Source organism: Dreissena polymorpha, chromosome 13, assembly GCF_020536995.1.
Source record: "Dreissena polymorpha isolate Duluth1 chromosome 13, UMN_Dpol_1.0, whole genome shotgun sequence".
Lineage (NCBI taxonomy): Eukaryota > Metazoa > Mollusca > Bivalvia > Myida > Dreissenidae > Dreissena > Dreissena polymorpha.
In genome coordinates, this window is record NC_068367.1 from 46,096,786 (window position 1) to 46,118,172 (window position 21,387).

Sequence of the window (21,387 nt, forward strand, 5' to 3'; positions counted from 1 at the left end):
TGGTCAGCCTTTAAATAAAACTTATCAAAGAAAGCAACACAAAAAACACACAGTTTGAGCCAATAAATACTTGGCGTTGCTTAGATTTTTACAGCTCTCACACAAATGCACATGTTTTGCTAAAAGAATAAAAATATAAATAATTGCATGCTTAGCATGATCTTGAAAGGCAGTTAAGCATTGTACCTTAATCTGTTGTAAAAACACAACATTAAGGCCCTGTGTGTAATCCCCTAAACAGGCCCATGCAAGGGAGATAACCCAATCACAGAATCAAATAATTGGGGCTGACATATTGAGGAATGGAAATACCCCTGATATGACACTAATTGATTGCCAAAAAATGACATCTGAGATAAATATAAATCCATATTTCTTAGAAACAGAAAAGTAAAACTTCTAGTAGCTCAGATCATTGTTAAAAGGCATACAACAAATGGAGGCACTTGCAAGAGTCACGTTTCTTCACAATAACTTTTTATTTGCTTATAAATAACATCAGTTGAATTGCGCATAATGGCGAAAAGTAAGTTATGGCGCTGTTATAGATTAAACAAAGCACGCAGGACATTTTGGTTATAGACCAGGAAACACATTCCGACAAACATGCCAACATTTACTAGCCACTGAAGATGTCGTTTACCTTCAGTAACTGCAACGGAGTGTCTTTCCGCTGACAAGGCTGTTGACGTACTTTAGTTCTTCTCCAGGGACTATCTTGCCTTACAAGCCAATGACTAAACCTGAAAATAAACAACATTCCACACTGATTTCAATGCGTAAGCATGCACATTGTTACATGGAAACATGTTAACAAGATTGTTACCAGGCCATAGGTCCTTAACAGTACTAAATTCTGCCCAAACGGCCATTTGAATCATCGTTTTGACGGGATTCTTATATTGTTTGCTATAATTTTTGACATAATATGAAAATAAAGCCCTTCTTCACCACAGAGTAGTAGTTGTCCATCCCGGCTACATATTGAACACATTCTTCATACAGAACTGTTTGAGAATTGCAGAACCAGTAACATGATTCCGAATTACCTCCCTTGATTTACGAACAGTATTGGTCATACACATAGTGTTAAGGGCAAACACTCTGTAAAAAACAAAACCTTAGGAATATATAAGTAAGCAAAGCATGTTTTCATGGGTGTTTGATCATTTTGAAATTTGTCGTTTTACCTTAAGGTGGCACACTACAGTTTTTTTAGTCTCGGCCAATCTCGTACACAAGCAGGAGCGGAACCAATGTCTGGAAACTGGTCACCTCGCAAATCTGAAAAATAAACCAAGCCACATTTCCAGAATGGTTGAGGCTGTGCCTTCTGAAAAATCAGTAACATTCAAATCAAATGAGTTGGGGCAAAATGTTTTAGTATTGATGATTTTCAAATCAAAACATAAGAATTCTGTGTGTTTCCGAGCCTTTTTAAGCCAGTTTCAACAACAAACTGCCACTTTCCTGCAGAAGCAAGTGCCTGGAAACCATGTTTTTACATTGGTAACTTACCAAGTACTAAACAGCAATGGAGAAAATTGGGGGTCAACGGATTAGATTTTTTGTAAAAGTTCAATGTCTGTACGCCTTTTCAAATTTCCAACAGAAATACTGACCGGAGCCAGCATTACACCTGTTTTCGAATTGCATTAATTCTACTTCCTGTATGCAGCTATAGTTAAAATACCAATGTTTTGGTAACTTACAAACATCCAAGAAAAATCACCACAACTCAAACCTGACATTCATTATTATTTAGACACTCAAATGGTGCTTACTTGAGCAATGTTCTCTTTATTTAGAAATTTGACCGGGGCCAATTCGCATTGGTGGCTAAAAAGTGTGGTGTGCAGCCTTAAGGGCCAGCAAAGTCTTAGAACTGCAGAATATGGACTTGTTTTCTTGAAATTGGACAAAAACCAGCAAATATAATACATTCTTGACCAAGTCTGAAGGCTTGTTTGTTATTTATAAAGCGTTTAATCCGCCCCTGTTTTCCCTATTTTTTCTATGCCATTTTCAGGGTCATTGTAGAAGTCATGGTAGTGAAAAGCTACCTCACAGAAACATATTGCAACAATTAAATGAAGTCTTAATCACATTGAGATAACAAATGGTAGTGCAGGTGACTTGGTCAGCCTTTAAATAATAACTTTATCAAAGAAGCAACACAAAAACACACAGTTTTGAGCCAATAAATACTTGGCGTTGCTTAGATTTTTACAGCTCTCACAACAAATGCACATGTTTTGCTTAAAGTAATAAAAATATAAATAAATTGCATGCTTAGCATGATCTTGAAAGGCAAGTTAAGCATTTGTACCTTTAATCTGTTGTAAAAACACAACATTTAAGGCCCCTGTGTAGTAATCCCTAAACAGGCCCATGCAAGGGAGATAACCCAATCACAGCATAAATAATTGGGGCTGACATATTGAGAAATACCCCTGATATGACACTAATGATTGCCAAAAAATGACATCTGAGATAAATATAAATCCATATTTCTTAGAAACAGAAAAAGTAAAACTTCTAGTAAGCTCAGATCATTGTTAAAAGGCATACAACAATGTGAGGCACTTGCAAGAGGTCACGTCTTCACAATAACTTTTTATTTGCTTATAAATAACATCAGTTGAATTGCGCATAATGGCGAAAAGTAAGTTATGGCGCTGTTATAGATTAAACAAAGCACGCAGGACATTTTGGTATAGACCAGGAAACACATTCCGACAAACATGCCAACATTTACCTAGCCCACTGAAGATGTCGTTTTACCTTCAGTAACTGCAACGGAGTGTCTTTCCGCTGACAAGGCTGTTGACGTACTTTAGTTCTTCTCCAGGGACTATCTTGCCTTACAAGCCAATGACTAAAACCTGAAATAAACAACATTCCACACTGATTTCAATGCGTAAGCATGCACATTGTTAACATGGAAACAATGTTAACAAGATTGTTACCAGGCCATAGGTCCTTAACAGTACTAAATTCTGCCAAACGGCCATTTTGAATCATCGTTTTGACTGGATTCTTATATTGTTTGCTATAATTTTTGACATAATATGAAAATAAAGCCCTTCTTCACCACAGAGTAGTAAGTGTCCATCCCGGCTACATATTGAACACATTCTTCATACAGAACTGTTTGAGAATTGCAGAAACCAGTAAACATGATTCCGAATTACCTCCCTTGATTTACGAACAGTATTGGTCATACAATAGTGTTAAGGGCAAACACTCTGTTAAAAAACAAACCTTAGGAATATATAAGTAAGCAAAAGCATGTTTCATGGGTGTTTGATCATTTTGGAAATTTGTCGTTTTACCTTAAGGTGGCACACTACAGTTTTTTTAGTCTCGGCCAATCTCGTACACAAGCAGGAGCGAACCAATGTCTGGAAACTGGTCACCTCGCAAATCTGAAAATAAACCAAGCACATTTCCAGAATGGTTGAGGCTGTGCCTTCTGAAAAATCAGTAACATTCAAATCAATGAGTTGGGGCAAAATGTTTTTAGTATTGATGATTTCAAATCAAAACATAAGAATTCTGTGTGTTTCCGAGCCTTTTTAAGCCAGTTTCAACAACAAACTGCCACTTTCCTGCAGAAGCAAGGTGCCTGGAAACCATGTTTTTACATTGGTAACTTACCAAGTACTAAACAGCAATGGAGAAAATTGGGGGTCAAAGGATTAGATTTTTTGTAAAAGTTCAATGTCTGTACGCCTTTTCAAATTTCCAACAGAAATACTGACCGGAGCCAGCATTACACCTGTTTTCGAATTGCATTAATTCTACTTCCTGTATGCAGCTATAGTTAAAATACCAATGTTTTGGTAACTTACAAACATCCAAGAAAAATCACCACAACTCAAACCTGACATTCATTATTATTTAGACACTCAAATGGTGCTTACTTGAGCAATGTTCTCTTTATTTAGAAATTTGACCGGGGCCAATTCGCATTGGTGGCTAAAAAGTGTGGTGTGCAGCCTTAAGGGCCAGCAAAGTCTTAGAACTGCAGAATATGGACTTGTTTTCTTGAAATTTGGACAAAAACCAGCAAATATAATACATTCTTGACCAAGTCTGAAGGCTTGTTTGTTATTTATAAAGCGTTTAATCCGCCCCTGTTTTCCCTATTTTTTCTATGCCATTTTCAGGGTCATTGTAGAAGTCATGGTAGTGAAAAGCTACCTCACAGAAACATATTGCAACAATTAAATGAAGTCTTAATCACATTGAGATAACAAATGGTAGTGCAGGTGACTTGGTCAGCCTTTAAATAATAACTTTATCAAAGAAGCAACACAAAAACACACAGTTTTGAGCCAATAAATACTTGGCGTTGCTTAGATTTTTACAGCTCTCACAACAAATGCACATGTTTTTGCTTAAAGTAATAAAAATATAAATAAATTGCATGCTTAGCATGATCTTGAAAGGCAAGTTAAGCATTTGTACCTTTAATCTGTTGTAAAAACACAACATTTAAGGCCCCTGTGTAGTAATCCCCTAAACAGGCCCATGCAAGGGAGATAACCCAATCACAGCATAAATAATTGGGGCTGACATATTGAGGAAATACCCTGATATGACACTAATGATTGCCAAAAAAATGACATCTGAGATAAATATAAATCCATATTTCTTAGAAACAGAAAAAGTAAAACTTCTAGTAAGCTCAGATCATTGTTAAAAGGCATACAACAATGTGAGGCACTTGCAAGAGTCACGTCTTCACAATAACTTTTTATTTGCTTATAAATAACATCAGTTGAATTGCGCATAATGGCGAAAAGTAAGTTATGGCGCTGTTATAGATTAAACAAAGCACGCAGGACATTTTGGTATAGACCAGGAAACACATTCCGACAAACATGCCAACATTTACCTAGCCCACTGAAGATGTCGTTTTACCTTCAGTAACTGCAACGGAGTGTCTTTCCGCTGACAAGGCTGTTGACGTACTTTAGTTCTTCTCCAGGGACTATCTTGCCTTACAAGCCAATGACTAAAACCTGAAATAAACAACATTCCACACTGATTTCAATGCGTAAGCATGCACATTGTTAACATGGAAACAATGTTAACAAGATTGTACCAGGCCATAGGTCCTTAACAGTACTAAATTCTGCCCAAACGGCCATTTTGAATCATCGTTTTGACTGGATTCTTATATTGTTTGCTATAATTTTTGACATAATATGAAAATAAAGCCCTTCTTCACCACAGAGTAGTAAGTTGTCCATCCCGGCTACATATTGAACACATTCTTCATACAGAACTGTTTGAGAATTGCAGAAACCAGTAAACATGATTCCGAATTACCTCCCTTGATTTACGAACAGTATTGGTCATACAATAGTGTTAAGGGCAAAACACTCTGTTAAAAAACAAAACCTTAGGAATATATAAGTAAGCAAAAGCATGTTTCATGGGTGTTTGATCATTTTGGAAATTTGTCGTTTTACCTTAAGGTGGCACACTACAGTTTTTTTAGTCTCGGCCAATCTCGTACACAAGCAGGAGCGAACCAATGTCTGGAAACTGGTCACCTCGCAAATCTGAAAATAAACCAAGCACATTCCAGAATGGTTGAGGCTGTGCCTTCTGAAAAATCAGTAACATTCAATCAAATGAGTTGGGGCAAAATGTTTTAGTATTGATGATTTCAAATCAAAACATAAGAATTCTGTGTGTTTCCGAGCCTTTTTAAGCCAGTTTCAACAACAAACTGCCACTTTCCTGCAGAAGCAAGGTGCCTGGAAACCATGTTTTTACATTGGTAACTTACCAAGTACTAAACAGCAATGGAGAAAATTGGGGGTCAAAGGATTAGATTTTTTGTAAAAGTTCAATGTCTGTACGCCTTTTCAAATTTCCAACAGAAATACTGACCGGAGCCAGCATTACACCTGTTTTCGAATTGCATTAATTCTACTTCCTGTATGCAGCTATAGTTAAAATACCAATGTTTTGGTAACTTACAAACATCCAAGAAAAATCACCACAACTCAAACCTGACATTCATTATTATTTAGACACTCAAAATGGTGCTTACTTGAGCAATGTTCTCTTTATTTAGAAATTTGACCGGGGCCAATTCGCATTGGTGGCTAAAAAGTGTGGTGTGCAGCCTTAAGGGCCAGCAAAGTCTTAGAACTGCAGAATATGGACTTGTTTTCTTGAAATTTGGACAAAAACCAGCAAATATAATACATTCTTGACCAAGTCTGAAGGCTTGTTTGTTATTTATAAAGCGTTTAATCCGCCCCTGTTTTCCCTATTTTTTCTATGCCATTTTCAGGGTCATTGTAGAAGTCATGGTAGTGAAAAGCTACCTCACAGAAACATATTGCAACAATTAAATGAAGTCTTAATCACATTGAGATAACAAATGGTAGTGCAGGTGACTTGGTCAGCCTTTAAATAATAACTTTATCAAAGAAGCAACACAAAAACACACAGTTTTGAGCCAATAAATACTTGGCGTTGCTTAGATTTTTACAGCTCTCACAACAAATGCACATGTTTTTGCTTAAAGTAATAAAAATATAAATAAATTGCATGCTTAGCATGATCTTGAAAGGCAAGTTAAGCATTTGTACCTTTAATCTGTTGTAAAAACACAACATTTAAGGCCCCTGTGTAGTAATCCCCTAAACAGGCCCATGCAAGGGAGATAACCCAATCACAGCATAAATAATTGGGGCTGACATATTGAGGAAATACCCCTGATATGACACTAATGATTGCCAAAAAAATGACATCTGAGATAAATATAAATCCATATTTCTTAGAAACAGAAAAAGTAAAACTTCTAGTAAGCTCAGATCATTGTTAAAAGGCATACAACAATGTGAGGCACTTGCAAGAGTCACGTCTTCACAATAACTTTTTATTTGCTTATAAATAACATCAGTTGAATTGCGCATAATGGCGAAAAGTAAGTTATGGCGCTGTTATAGATTAAACAAAGCACGCAGGACATTTTGGTATAGACCAGGAAACACATTCCGACAAACATGCCAACATTTACCTAGCCCACTGAAGATGTCGTTTTACCTTCAGTAACTGCAACGGAGTGTCTTTCCGCTGACAAGGCTGTTGACGTACTTTAGTTCTTCTCCAGGGACTATCTTGCCTTACAAGCCAATGACTAAAACCTGAAATAAACAACATTCCACACTGATTTCAATGCGTAAGCATGCACATTGTTAACATGGAAACAATGTTAACAAGATTGTTACCAGGCCATAGGTCCTTAACAGTACTAAATTCTGCCCAAACGGCCATTTTGAATCATCGTTTTGACTGGATTCTTATATTGTTTGCTATAATTTTTGACATAATATGAAAATAAAGCCCTTCTTCACCACAGAGTAGTAAGTTGTCCATCCCGGCTACATATTGAACACATTCTTCATACAGAACTGTTTGAGAATTGCAGAAACCAGTAACATGATTCCGAATTACCTCCCTTGATTTACGAACAGTATTGGTCATACAATAGTGTTAAGGGCAAACACTCTGTTAAAAAACAAAACCTTAGGAATATATAAGTAAGCAAAAGCATGTTTCATGGGTGTTTGATCATTTTGGAAATTTGTCGTTTTACCTTAAGGTGGCACACTACAGTTTTTTTAGTCTCGGCCAATCTCGTACACAAGCAGGAGCGAACCAATGTCTGGAAACTGGTCACCTCGCAAATCTGAAAATAAACCAAGCACATTTCCAGAATGGTTGAGGCTGTGCCTTCTGAAAAATCAGTAACATTCAAATCAAATGAGTTGGGGCAAAATGTTTTAGTATTGATGATTTCAAATCAAAACATAAGAATTCTGTGTGTTTCCGAGCCTTTTTAAGCCAGTTTCAACAACAAACTGCCACTTTCCTGCAGAAGCAAGGTGCCTGGAAACCATGTTTTTACATTGGTAACTTACCAAGTACTAAACAGCAATGGAGAAAATTGGGGGTCAAAGGATTAGATTTTTTGTAAAAGTTCAATGTCTGTACGCCTTTTCAAATTTCCAACAGAAATACTGACCGGAGCCAGCATTACACCTGTTTTCGAATTGCATTAATTCTACTTCCTGTATGCAGCTATAGTTAAAATACCAATGTTTTGGTAACTTACAAACATCCAAGAAAAATCACCACAACTCAAACCTGACATTCATTATTATTTAGACACTCAAAATGGTGCTTACTTGAGCAATGTTCTCTTTATTTAGAAATTTGACCGGGGCCAATTCGCATTGGTGGCTAAAAAGTGTGGTGTGCAGCCTTAAGGGCCAGCAAAGTCTTAGAACTGCAGAATATGGACTTGTTTTCTTGAAATTTGGACAAAAACCAGCAAATATAATACATTCTTGACCAAGTCTGAAGGCTTGTTTGTTATTTATAAAGCGTTTAATCCGCCCCTGTTTTCCCTATTTTTTCTATGCCATTTTCAGGGTCATTGTAGAAGTCATGGTAGTGAAAAGCTACCTCACAGAAACATATTGCAACAATTAAATGAAGTCTTAATCACATTGAGATAACAAATGGTAGTGCAGGTGACTTGGTCAGCCTTTAAATAATAACTTTATCAAAGAAGCAACACAAAAACACACAGTTTTGAGCCAATAAATACTTGGCGTTGCTTAGATTTTTACAGCTCTCACAACAAATGCACATGTTTTTGCTTAAAGTAATAAAAATATAAATAAATTGCATGCTTAGCATGATCTTGAAAGGCAAGTTAAGCATTTGTACCTTTAATCTGTTGTAAAAACACAACATTTAAGGCCCCTGTGTAGTAATCCCCTAAACAGGCCCATGCAAGGGAGATAACCCAATCACAGCATAAATAATTGGGGCTGACATATTGAGGAAATACCCCTGATATGACACTAATGATTGCCAAAAAAATGACATCTGAGATAAATATAAATCCATATTTCTTAGAAACAGAAAAAGTAAAACTTCTAGTAAGCTCAGATCATTGTTAAAAGGCATACAACAATGTGAGGCACTTGCAAGAGTCACGTCTTCACAATAACTTTTTATTTGCTTATAAATAACATCAGTTGAATTGCGCATAATGGCGAAAAGTAAGTTATGGCGCTGTTATAGATTAAACAAAGCACGCAGGACATTTTGGTATAGACCAGGAAACACATTCCGACAAACATGCCAACATTTACCTAGCCCACTGAAGATGTCGTTTTACCTTCAGTAACTGCAACGGAGTGTCTTTCCGCTGACAAGGCTGTTGACGTACTTTAGTTCTTCTCCAGGGACTATCTTGCCTTACAAGCCAATGACTAAAACCTGAAATAAACAACATTCCACACTGATTTCAATGCGTAAGCATGCACATTGTTAACATGGAAACAATGTTAACAAGATTGTTACCAGGCCATAGGTCCTTAACAGTACTAAATTCTGCCCAAACGGCCATTTTGAATCATCGTTTTGACTGGATTCTTATATTGTTTGCTATAATTTTTGACATAATATGAAAATAAAGCCCTTCTTCACCACAGAGTAGTAAGTTGTCCATCCCGGCTACATATTGAACACATTCTTCATACAGAACTGTTTGAGAATTGCAGAAACCAGTAAACATGATTCCGAATTACCTCCCTTGATTTACGAACAGTATTGGTCATACAATAGTGTTAAGGGCAAACACTCTGTTAAAAAACAAAACCTTAGGAATATATAAGTAAGCAAAAGCATGTTTCATGGGTGTTTGATCATTTTGGAAATTTGTCGTTTTACCTTAAGGTGGCACACTACAGTTTTTTAGTCTCGGCCAATCTCGTACACAAGCAGGAGCGAACCAATGTCTGGAAACTGGTCACCTCGCAAATCTGAAAATAAACCAAGCACATTTCCAGAATGGTTGAGGCTGTGCCTTCTGAAAAATCAGTAACATTCAAATCAAATGAGTTGGGGCAAAATGTTTTAGTATTGATGATTTCAAATCAAAACATAAGAATTCTGTGTGTTTCCGAGCCTTTTTAAGCCAGTTTCAACAACAAACTGCCACTTTCCTGCAGAAGCAAGGTGCCTGGAAACCATGTTTTTACATTGGTAACTTACCAAGTACTAAACAGCAATGGAGAAAATTGGGGGTCAAAGGATTAGATTTTTTGTAAAAGTTCAATGTCTGTACGCCTTTTCAAATTTCCAACAGAAATACTGACCGGAGCCAGCATTACACCTGTTTTCGAATTGCATTAATTCTACTTCCTGTATGCAGCTATAGTTAAAATACCAATGTTTTGGTAACTTACAAACATCCAAGAAAAATCACCACAACTCAAACCTGACATTCATTATTATTTAGACACTCAAAATGGTGCTTACTTGAGCAATGTTCTCTTTATTTAGAAATTTGACCGGGGCCAATTCGCATTGGTGGCTAAAAAGTGTGGTGTGCAGCCTTAAGGGCCAGCAAAGTCTTAGAACTGCAGAATATGGACTTGTTTTCTTGAAATTTGGACAAAAACCAGCAAATATAATACATTCTTGACCAAGTCTGAAGGCTTGTTTGTTATTTATAAAGCGTTTAATCCGCCCCTGTTTTCCCTATTTTTTCTATGCCATTTTCAGGGTCATTGTAGAAGTCATGGTAGTGAAAAGCTACCTCACAGAAACATATTGCAACAATTAAATGAAGTCTTAATCACATTGAGATAACAAATGGTAGTGCAGGTGACTTGGTCAGCCTTTAAATAATAACTTTATCAAAGAAGCAACACAAAAACACACAGTTTTGAGCCAATAAATACTTGGCGTTGCTTAGATTTTTACAGCTCTCACAACAAATGCACATGTTTTTGCTTAAAGTAATAAAAATATAAATAAATTGCATGCTTAGCATGATCTTGAAAGGCAAGTTAAGCATTTGTACCTTTAATCTGTTGTAAAAACACAACATTTAAGGCCCCTGTGTAGTAATCCCCTAAACAGGCCCATGCAAGGGAGATAACCCAATCACAGCATAAATAATTGGGGCTGACATATTGAGGAAATACCCCTGATATGACACTAATGATTGCCAAAAAAATGACATCTGAGATAAATATAAATCCATATTTCTTAGAAACAGAAAAAGTAAAACTTCTAGTAAGCTCAGATCATTGTTAAAAGGCATACAACAATGTGAGGCACTTGCAAGAGTCACGTCTTCACAATAACTTTTTATTTGCTTATAAATAACATCAGTTGAATTGCGCATAATGGCGAAAAGTAAGTTATGGCGCTGTTATAGATTAAACAAAGCACGCAGGACATTTTGGTATAGACCAGGAAACACATTCCGACAAACATGCCAACATTTACCTAGCCCACTGAAGATGTCGTTTTACCTTCAGTAACTGCAACGGAGTGTCTTTCCGCTGACAAGGCTGTTGACGTACTTTAGTTCTTCTCCAGGGACTATCTTGCCTTACAAGCCAATGACTAAAACCTGAAATAAACAACATTCCACACTGATTTCAATGCGTAAGCATGCACATTGTTAACATGGAAACAATGTTAACAAGATTGTTACCAGGCCATAGGTCCTTAACAGTACTAAATTCTGCCCAAACGGCCATTTTGAATCATCGTTTTGACTGGATTCTTATATTGTTTGCTATAATTTTTGACATAATATGAAAATAAAGCCCTTCTTCACCACAGAGTAGTAAGTTGTCCATCCCGGCTACATATTGAACACATTCTTCATACAGAACTGTTTGAGAATTGCAGAAACCAGTAAACATGATTCCGAATTACCTCCCTTGATTTACGAACAGTATTGGTCATACAATAGTGTTAAGGGCAAACACTCTGTTAAAAAACAAAACCTTAGGAATATATAAGTAAGCAAAAGCATGTTTCATGGGTGTTTGATCATTTTGGAAATTTGTCGTTTTACCTTAAGGTGGCACACTACAGTTTTTTTAGTCTCGGCCAATCTCGTACACAAGCAGGAGCGAACCAATGTCTGGAAACTGGTCACCTCGCAAATCTGAAAATAAACCAAGCACATTTCCAGAATGGTTGAGGCTGTGCCTTCTGAAAAATCAGTAACATTCAAATCAAATGAGTTGGGGCAAAATGTTTTAGTATTGATGATTTCAAATCAAAACATAAGAATTCTGTGTGTTTCCGAGCCTTTTTAAGCCAGTTTCAACAACAAACTGCCACTTTCCTGCAGAAGCAAGGTGCCTGGAAACCATGTTTTTACATTGGTAACTTACCAAGTACTAAACAGCAATGGAGAAAATTGGGGGTCAAAGGATTAGATTTTTTGTAAAAGTTCAATGTCTGTACGCCTTTTCAAATTTCCAACAGAAATACTGACCGGAGCCAGCATTACACCTGTTTTCGAATTGCATTAATTCTACTTCCTGTATGCAGCTATAGTTAAAATACCAATGTTTTGGTAACTTACAAACATCCAAGAAAAATCACCACAACTCAAACCTGACATTCATTATTATTTAGACACTCAAAATGGTGCTTACTTGAGCAATGTTCTCTTTATTTAGAAATTTGACCGGGGCCAATTCGCATTGGTGGCTAAAAAGTGTGGTGTGCAGCCTTAAGGGCCAGCAAAGTCTTAGAACTGCAGAATATGGACTTGTTTTCTTGAAATTTGGACAAAAACCAGCAAATATAATACATTCTTGACCAAGTCTGAAGGCTTGTTTGTTATTTATAAAGCGTTTAATCCGCCCCTGTTTTCCCTATTTTTTCTATGCCATTTTCAGGGTCATTGTAGAAGTCATGGTAGTGAAAAGCTACCTCACAGAAACATATTGCAACAATTAAATGAAGTCTTAATCACATTGAGATAACAAATGGTAGTGCAGGTGACTTGGTCAGCCTTTAAATAATAACTTTATCAAAGAAGCAACACAAAAACACACAGTTTTGAGCCAATAAATACTTGGCGTTGCTTAGATTTTTACAGCTCTCACAACAAATGCACATGTTTTTGCTTAAAGTAATAAAAATATAAATAAATTGCATGCTTAGCATGATCTTGAAAGGCAAGTTAAGCATTTGTACCTTTAATCTGTTGTAAAAACACAACATTTAAGGCCCCTGTGTAGTAATCCCCTAAACAGGCCCATGCAAGGGAGATAACCCAATCACAGCATAAATAATTGGGGCTGACATATTGAGGAAATACCCCTGATATGACACTAATGATTGCCAAAAAAATGACATCTGAGATAAATATAAATCCATATTTCTTAGAAACAGAAAAAGTAAAACTTCTAGTAAGCTCAGATCATTGTTAAAAGGCATACAACAATGTGAGGCACTTGCAAGAGTCACGTCTTCACAATAACTTTTTATTTGCTTATAAATAACATCAGTTGAATTGCGCATAATGGCGAAAAGTAAGTTATGGCGCTGTTATAGATTAAACAAAGCACGCAGGACATTTTGGTATAGACCAGGAAACACATTCCGACAAACATGCCAACATTTACCTAGCCCACTGAAGATGTCGTTTTACCTTCAGTAACTGCAACGGAGTGTCTTTCCGCTGACAAGGCTGTTGACGTACTTTAGTTCTTCTCCAGGGACTATCTTGCCTTACAAGCCAATGACTAAAACCTGAAATAAACAACATTCCACACTGATTTCAATGCGTAAGCATGCACATTGTTAACATGGAAACAATGTTAACAAGATTGTTACCAGGCCATAGGTCCTTAACAGTACTAAATTCTGCCCAAACGGCCATTTTGAATCATCGTTTTGACTGGATTCTTATATTGTTTGCTATAATTTTTGACATAATATGAAAATAAAGCCCTTCTTCACCACAGAGTAGTAAGTTGTCCATCCCGGCTACATATTGAACACATTCTTCATACAGAACTGTTTGAGAATTGCAGAAACCAGTAAACATGATTCCGAATTACCTCCCTTGATTTACGAACAGTATTGGTCATACAATAGTGTTAAGGGCAAACACTCTGTTAAAAACAAAACCTTAGGAATATATAAGTAAGCAAAGCATGTTTCATGGGTGTTTGATCATTTTGGAAATTTGTCGTTTTACCTTAAGGTGGCACACTACAGTTTTTTTTAGTCTCGGCCAATCTCGTACACAAGCAGGAGCGAACCAATGTCTGGAAACTGGTCACCTCGCAAATCTGAAAATAAACCAAGCACATTTCCAGAATGGTTGAGGCTGTGCCTTCTGAAAAATCAGTAACATTCAAATCAAATGAGTTGGGGCAAAATGTTTTAGTATTGATGATTTCAAATCAAAACATAAGAATTCTGTGTGTTTCCGAGCCTTTTTAAGCCAGTTTCAACAACAAACTGCCACTTTCCTGCAGAAGCAAGGTGCCTGGAAACCATGTTTTTACATTGGTAACTTACCAAGTACTAAACAGCAATGGAGAAAATTGGGGGTCAAAGGATTAGATTTTTTGTAAAAGTTCAATGTCTGTACGCCTTTTCAAATTTCCAACAGAAATACTGACCGGAGCCAGCATTACACCTGTTTTCGAATTGCATTAATTCTACTTCCTGTATGCAGCTATAGTTAAAATACCAATGTTTTGGTAACTTACAAACATCCAAGAAAAATCACCACAACTCAAACCTGACATTCATTATTATTTAGACACTCAAAATGGTGCTTACTTGAGCAATGTTCTCTTTATTTAGAAATTTGACCGGGGCCAATTCGCATTGGTGGCTAAAAAATGTGGTGTGCAGCCTTAGCGCATATCGCCAGTCACTTTTTTTATGCTGATCAGCTACACAGTTGTCGCTGCCCTGTATCAGTCATACTGATTCAGTTCAGATAAGTATTCAAATATCGTGTTAACATTTGTGCCTGACTTTAAGTTCTGGCTGTTTAAATTATTTTTTTTTTTCTGCCTTTTTAAGAATGATGATCAATTCGGGTCAGCTCTATATATCTTGTATATTTATTATTGTCTTATTTAATTTAAAGTTCAGCCTGGGCTTATACTTTATGAATATTTACGACACATTTGTATTGTCAGTTTAGCTGGGTTTCCCACTGTCACATTAACAGATGTCTTCACGTTTTTATGAAATAAACAATGAAACACCCTTTCATTTTAGTCTATATTACCATACCTCATTTATATGGTCAACTTGTGTATTTTAAAATTCTTGTGATGTGTTTTGTTGTGCTATTGTTGTTCATGTTTTCTTTATGGCAATTATTTGGTCGTTATATTTTCATTAACATATCCTTGTTAAGTCTGTAACTACTAAAAACTATAAGTAATTTTAATATTCTTAAAAGCTTCATATTCATATATATATATATATATATATATATATATATATATATATATATATATATATATATATATATATATATATATATATATATCTTATTTGTATGTGGTGTGGTGTGTCTTATAGTCACAATATAATTTTAACCTTCAAGTTTTGTCTTGTAGTCACATCTGGTCAGTCTATTTGTGACTTGTAGTCACAATAGTTCACATAAGGTTATACCCAAGGAGTGTCCGTAAAGGTGACCGGTAGCTGCAGAATCCCCCAGCCCGAGCCAGAGAACAGAAATATCCTTTCACGTATCCTTCAGTTAATGAAAAAGCGTGTCTTTATGATGCCAAAAACTTGCTGAAGTTTCTTTCTACATTTTTATTTATCAAACTATTTTCCATTATTATACTTTCATTAATGCTTCATAAGTGTAATATCTATCAATTTTAATTTTTTTATATCAATTTTATGTACAGGTATATGTTTTGTAAACACATTTTGATTTATATAATTATATACATAGGTGTTTCATCAAATAAGCAAGTTTCAGGTTTCAAGTAATTGTGTACGTATAACATTTGTGCTCATTATAAGCAAGACATATGTATTTGTATCTATCTAAAACACACTCTAGTGTTATTGTCACTAAAAGCCATGCTCGCTATTTAATATACTATCATTTACCGGTATGTGTCTTTATGTACTTAAGTCATGAACAATGTGAATCATATTCACAATCTTGAACTCGTGGGTTATATACTGTATGAGTTATAAAAAAGCGGCTCTTCTTAACATTTGATTATGTTTTCGACTCACAGTATATTTTACAATAGGATTTTGGAGACAATTATTTATAATCTCTTTAGCAATATTAATGTAATTTTTGTTATCTGTCATTATATTTTCAAGATTATACCAAGTTTAAATCATTTTAATCATCTGTTCTGCATGCTGCTGGTTTTATAATATATGCACGCTGTTAGTTATCATTTCAGGCCATGCCTACCTCTCAACACCGCAATACAAAGGACCTGTCCGCTGGCTGGCACTTCCTGTACAAGTACTACAAAGGGGCGATAAGGCACGTTCCCAGCCCTTCCTTTGAACACTACATTAACCTGCCTACCTCTCAACACCCCAATACAGAGGACCTGTCCGCTGGCTGGCACTTCCTGTACAAGTACTACAATGGGACGATAAGGCACGTTTTCAGCCCTTCCTATCGAACACTACATTAAACCACGAAGGACCAGAACGAACAATTACGGCTAGAAACAGGAAGACTTCACTCTTCAGAACATTGTGTTTTATCTAGTGATCTTCAGTTTTTTAGTTTTATATGTCATACTTATACATTTTTAATGTTATGTCCGATTATAGTTATCAGCTCAGGCTGATACTAATGGTTTAGTTCTCTCCGAAGTAAGTATGTATATGCCTGATTAAAATTTTTTCAGTTTAGACTGATATTGATGTTATAGTTCTCTACGAAGGAACTATTTTTATGCAGGCCTTGATTATATTTTTCAATATTCGGCCTGATTTTGCTTATACCGTTCAGGCTGATATTGTTGTTATAGTTCTCTACGCAGGAACTATGTTTATGAAGGCCTTGCTTATTCATTTTTCAATATTTGGCCTGATTTTGCTTATACCGTTCAGGCTGATATTGTTATTATAGTTCTCTACGCAGAACTATGTTTATGCAGGCCTTGCTTATTTATTTTTCAATATTTGGCCTGATTTTGCTTATACCGTTCAGGCTGATATTGTTATTATAGTTCTCTACGCAGAACAATATTATAGTTCTCTACGCAGAACTATGTTTATGCAGGCCTTGCTTTTATATTTTCCATTATTCAGCCTGATTTTAGTTATACCGTTCAGGCTTATATGGATGTTATAGTTCTCTACGCAGAACTATTTTTATGCAGGCCTTGCTTATTATTATTTTCCAATATTCAGCCTGAGTTTAGTTGGACCGTTCAGGCCGATATTGATATTTTAGTTCTCTACGCAGAACTATGTTTATGCAGGCCTTGCTTATTATTATTTTCCAATATTCAGCCTGATTTTAGTTGGACTGTTCAGGCCGATATTGATATCTTAGTTCTCTACGAAGGACCTATGTTTATGCAGGCTTTGCTTATTATATTTTACAATATTCAGCCTGATTTTAGTTGGACCGTTCAGGCCGATATTGAGATTTTAGTTCTCTACGAAGGAACTATATTTATTCAGGCTGTGCATATATTTTTCTATATTCAAACTGATTTTCAGTATTCCATTCAGGCTGATATTGATGTTATGGTTCTCTACGAAGGAACTATGTTTTATGCAACCCTTGCTTATATTTTTCAGTATTCTTCCTGATTTTAGTTATTCCGTTCAGGATGATATTGAGGTTATAGTTCTCTACGAAGGAACTATGTTTTATGCAACCCTTGCTTATATTTTTCAGTATTCTTCCTGATTTTAGTTATTCCGTTCAGGACGATATTGAGGTTATAGTTCTCTACAAAGGAACTAAATTTATGCATGATTTTAGTTATTCAGTTCAGTCCATGCTTATATTTTTCAATATTCTGCAGGATTTAAGTTATTCAGTCTAGGCTGATATTGATACTTTAGTTGTCTTCGAAGGAGCTATTTTACCTAAGTTGGGTACCAGATCAGGTCATGAATGTACTTACATGTTCTGCCGATTCAGATATCTGGACATGCCATGCATATATTTATCTTTTAATTTCTGCCCAGTCAGGCATCGTTGGGGTTTACACTACCCCTCTAACTAAACTTATTTCTATTTCTTATGACCAAAGTTTTTAACTTATTTTCCCTGTTTTTCTTATTGGTATGTGCCAATTTTACCGTATATGCCAATCTTAACGGGTAGTTATTCTAACAGTTCTAGTGTCAACACATCTTTCCCATTATAAACCTGTGTGTTGGCGTATTATACGAATAAAATTGCCTTCTGCCCGATAATCTTCATCTCCCAAAAGATGCTTCTGGGTCTAAGATTTTGAAGCTACTGTTGGGCATATTAGTTTTTTCATATCTCTGAGTTAAAGGGAATGTCGCCCCACAGGGATCTGCCACATCCCTATGTAAATAATCATGCTCCACTAAGTCACACCAAATAAGATCAATACGTTTCCTAGGTTTTGTCCTCGAAAGCCATTACATATATATTTTCCATCATAATCCATTACCCTTTTTACTTTGCTTACTCATAAGCGTTAATCGTTAGCCCAGTTCTTTCACGTTTTAAATCACGGGCTTGTTACCCGAGCTGTTCCATATGGTTATTCCCACAGATATTCCTCTGGATTATTGGTATTTGTTGTATATGTCTCTTTAACTGTCTGCCAGTTTACATCTGCAGCCCAATTGTTTATTAAATTTTGATTGGTCGCTCTTTTTCAAGTACATTCCGAATCTTACTTTTGTCAAGGTTTTTCATATTATGTATATATGTTAACTGACAGTTTATTGTTCTAATGGTCTTTTACTCATTTACTGGTACATGTACTTCATGCCAATGCTGGTTGTCTGTCGGTTCCAAACCACAGCTCCATAGTTGTACTACACAGTACATTATTGCTTTCCCTGTTTATGTGTTACAATTATTAATTTGCTTTTGTTGTGTTGCTTGACTGTTTATGTTTAACCAACAGTTTAACCCCGCAGGTAACCTTTTACCTATTACCAAGGTCTGTTATCAAGGCAATGTTTGTCTTTTTTATCTCATTGTCTGATAGTTTAAGAATGCAGTTCCATTGTTTTACTATATGATTGCTTACTCCTGTATGGGTACATATTTTTACTTTTGTTGTTCTGCTGTACAATCTATGTTTACCTGATAGGTAAAGGGTGCAGATTGTATTTAAAATTTTACCAATACCCTTTATTCAAGCCAATATGTGTTAAATACTTTTCATATGTTGTCTGATGGTTAAGGGCAGCCCCTACATTGTTTTACACTGGGTTCATGATATCATACTACTTAACCACTACATTTTAATATTTTGCTTCGTCAGGTTCTTGAACATTTAAGGTTAATCTTATAGTTTAAAGCTGCACATTCATTTTCACCTCTTAACAGGTACCTGTACTTAGTCTTAATTCCAAAATCTGTTGTATACATCTGTTTGGTCATCTTGTTGGTTTAAGGCCGCAGCTCCATTGTATAACATGTTATTGTTTACTTTCTTATCGATACAGGTAATTTTTCACCTATAACAAAGGCCTGTAATTAGGGCCATATCTGTTGTATATATCTCCTATGCATGATGGTTTAGGGCCACAGATCCATTGTTTTCCTATATTATTGCCTACTTTTTACCGTTACATCTTTTTTATATTTATTTTCGTTGCTTTGCTTTACAATTTATGTTAACCTGACAGTTTAAGGCTGCAGGTACTTTTTCATTTATTAATAAGGCTGCTGTTTAAGGCAAGTATCTGTTGCTTATATCTCCTATGTTGTCTGGCGGTTTAGTGCTCGGATCGGGGATTATACTATATTATTGATTGCCTACTCTTTTACCGGTACGTTGTCTTATTTATGGTGTGTTGCTTTGCCGTACAATTTATGTTTACCTGACAGTTTTAGGCTGCAAGCAAACGTTTCACCTTTTAACAAGGCTGTTTATTAAAGCCATTATTTGTTGGATATATCCCCTATGTTGTATGACAGTTTAAGGCCGCAGATACATGTTGTTTGTTTTTTTTCTTCATGATTGCTTACTCCTTTAAGTGGGCATCTTCTTACTTTACTTTTGTTGTTTTGCTGTAAAAGTTACGTTTCCCTGACAGTTAAAGGCTGCAGGTAGTCTTTCACCAGTTTTACTAGCGCTTTTACTTTATACAAATATTGGTTGTTTTATGTCTGACTGGTTAAGGTCGCAGCTCCAATTATTTACATATAGGTCTAAGTCAATTTTGTTGACAATAAGGTTAAGCAGTTCTTATTAACACTGCTTTTTTCTGGCAGTGTTTTTCTTATGGAGCATACACATATAATTAAGTTATGCTTATTCTAGTGATCGTTGAACACCAATCCTATTGTTTTCAATTAATTTACTTCACTAGGTTTTATAATTTGTTATTAATTAGCAGATGGATGATTTAAGCCTAGCTTATAATGCTTATTTGTCCTTAATTTTCACATATCTGACCTTAATCGTAAGGCTACGTTTATATTCATTCAGGGGCAACTACCCCCTTTTCGAATTGCGGTCCTCTCCCGTACTTCATGGGCGGCGGGGTTCCCGTTCCGGTCCCCTTTGTGGCGTGTTTTTACCACCCATTATGCCTTTCTGGAAAGAATCTGTTCTATTTTTATCTTTTTTATGGCATTTTATAATAAATGCCCGTTTTCAATCAACAATATTGTGTTTGTTCTTTCCTTCAAGTCATACGAGTCCGTCCGGTCTATGACCTTTTCATTACCACCGAGGACAATACATAAATAATATTTTATGCACACATAAAAGATTTTATGTCATTGTACGATTTCTTAATTGTTGAACATTATATTGGTTCAAGCCTTATATTTAATTACTTGTGTATAACCTCAGGGTGGGGTCACATGGGCTCTTTTGACCAATCAAATTCAGTGTTGGCCATTGTGGCCCTTTGTATCCTTTTAGACTAACGAGGAATCCAATATGGTCGAAATTAACGTCGCGCATTCGCACGTTTTAGGTGTTCTAATCATAAAATGAACATTGAACTTGGCAGGCATTTTAACGTACAGTGCGAAAACCGAACATGCTTATTTTGTTTAACAAGATTTGACGTACATGTATAAGAAACGAATTTCATGCGTTCTTTGAGTGTCCCCAGTACACTGATATACGAACAAGTTATTTGTATAGTTGGTATAATTGCCAAAGAAACGAAACATCATTTAATATCCTAATGAGCAGCACTGACATTTCTGTTGTTAAACAATTAACATTCTATGTTACGAAATTAATGAATGTCATTGGGAATATAAATTTACATTGATTACAAACTTTGTTATGTAATAATTTTCGTTGTACTTTGTTATGTAATAATTTTTGTTATATAATAGTTTCATAG

At 35.8% G+C, this 21,387-nt stretch overlaps 2 long non-coding RNA genes across 17 annotated transcripts; one reads left to right on the forward strand and one right to left on the reverse strand.

Moving 5' to 3' along the window:
* Positions 1-2,627: 2,627 nt before the first annotated feature.
* LOC127855017 (uncharacterized) lies at positions 2,628-14,645 on the reverse strand. Of its 16 annotated transcripts, XR_008037294.1 has the most exons (13): positions 14,404-14,645; positions 14,078-14,171; positions 13,526-13,626; positions 11,930-12,022; positions 11,376-11,476; positions 9,781-9,872; positions 9,227-9,327; positions 7,631-7,723; positions 7,078-7,178; positions 5,484-5,576; positions 4,930-5,030; positions 3,336-3,428; positions 2,628-2,885 (listed from the first exon to the last, which is right to left on the reverse strand). It is a non-coding gene; the product is annotated as an uncharacterized LOC127855017 (long non-coding RNA). The 16 variants fall into 16 exon arrangements; XR_008037287.1 differs by having other exon boundaries at positions 14,078-14,645; XR_008037288.1 differs by lacking the exons at positions 11,930-12,022; positions 13,526-13,626 and having other exon boundaries at positions 14,078-14,645.
* Positions 14,646-14,753: 108 nt separating this feature from the next.
* LOC127855016 (uncharacterized) lies at positions 14,754-20,689 on the forward strand. The gene is made up of 2 exons (XR_008037286.1): positions 14,754-15,612; positions 16,290-20,689. It is a non-coding gene; the product is annotated as an uncharacterized LOC127855016 (long non-coding RNA).
* Positions 20,690-21,387: the final 698 nt, after the last annotated feature.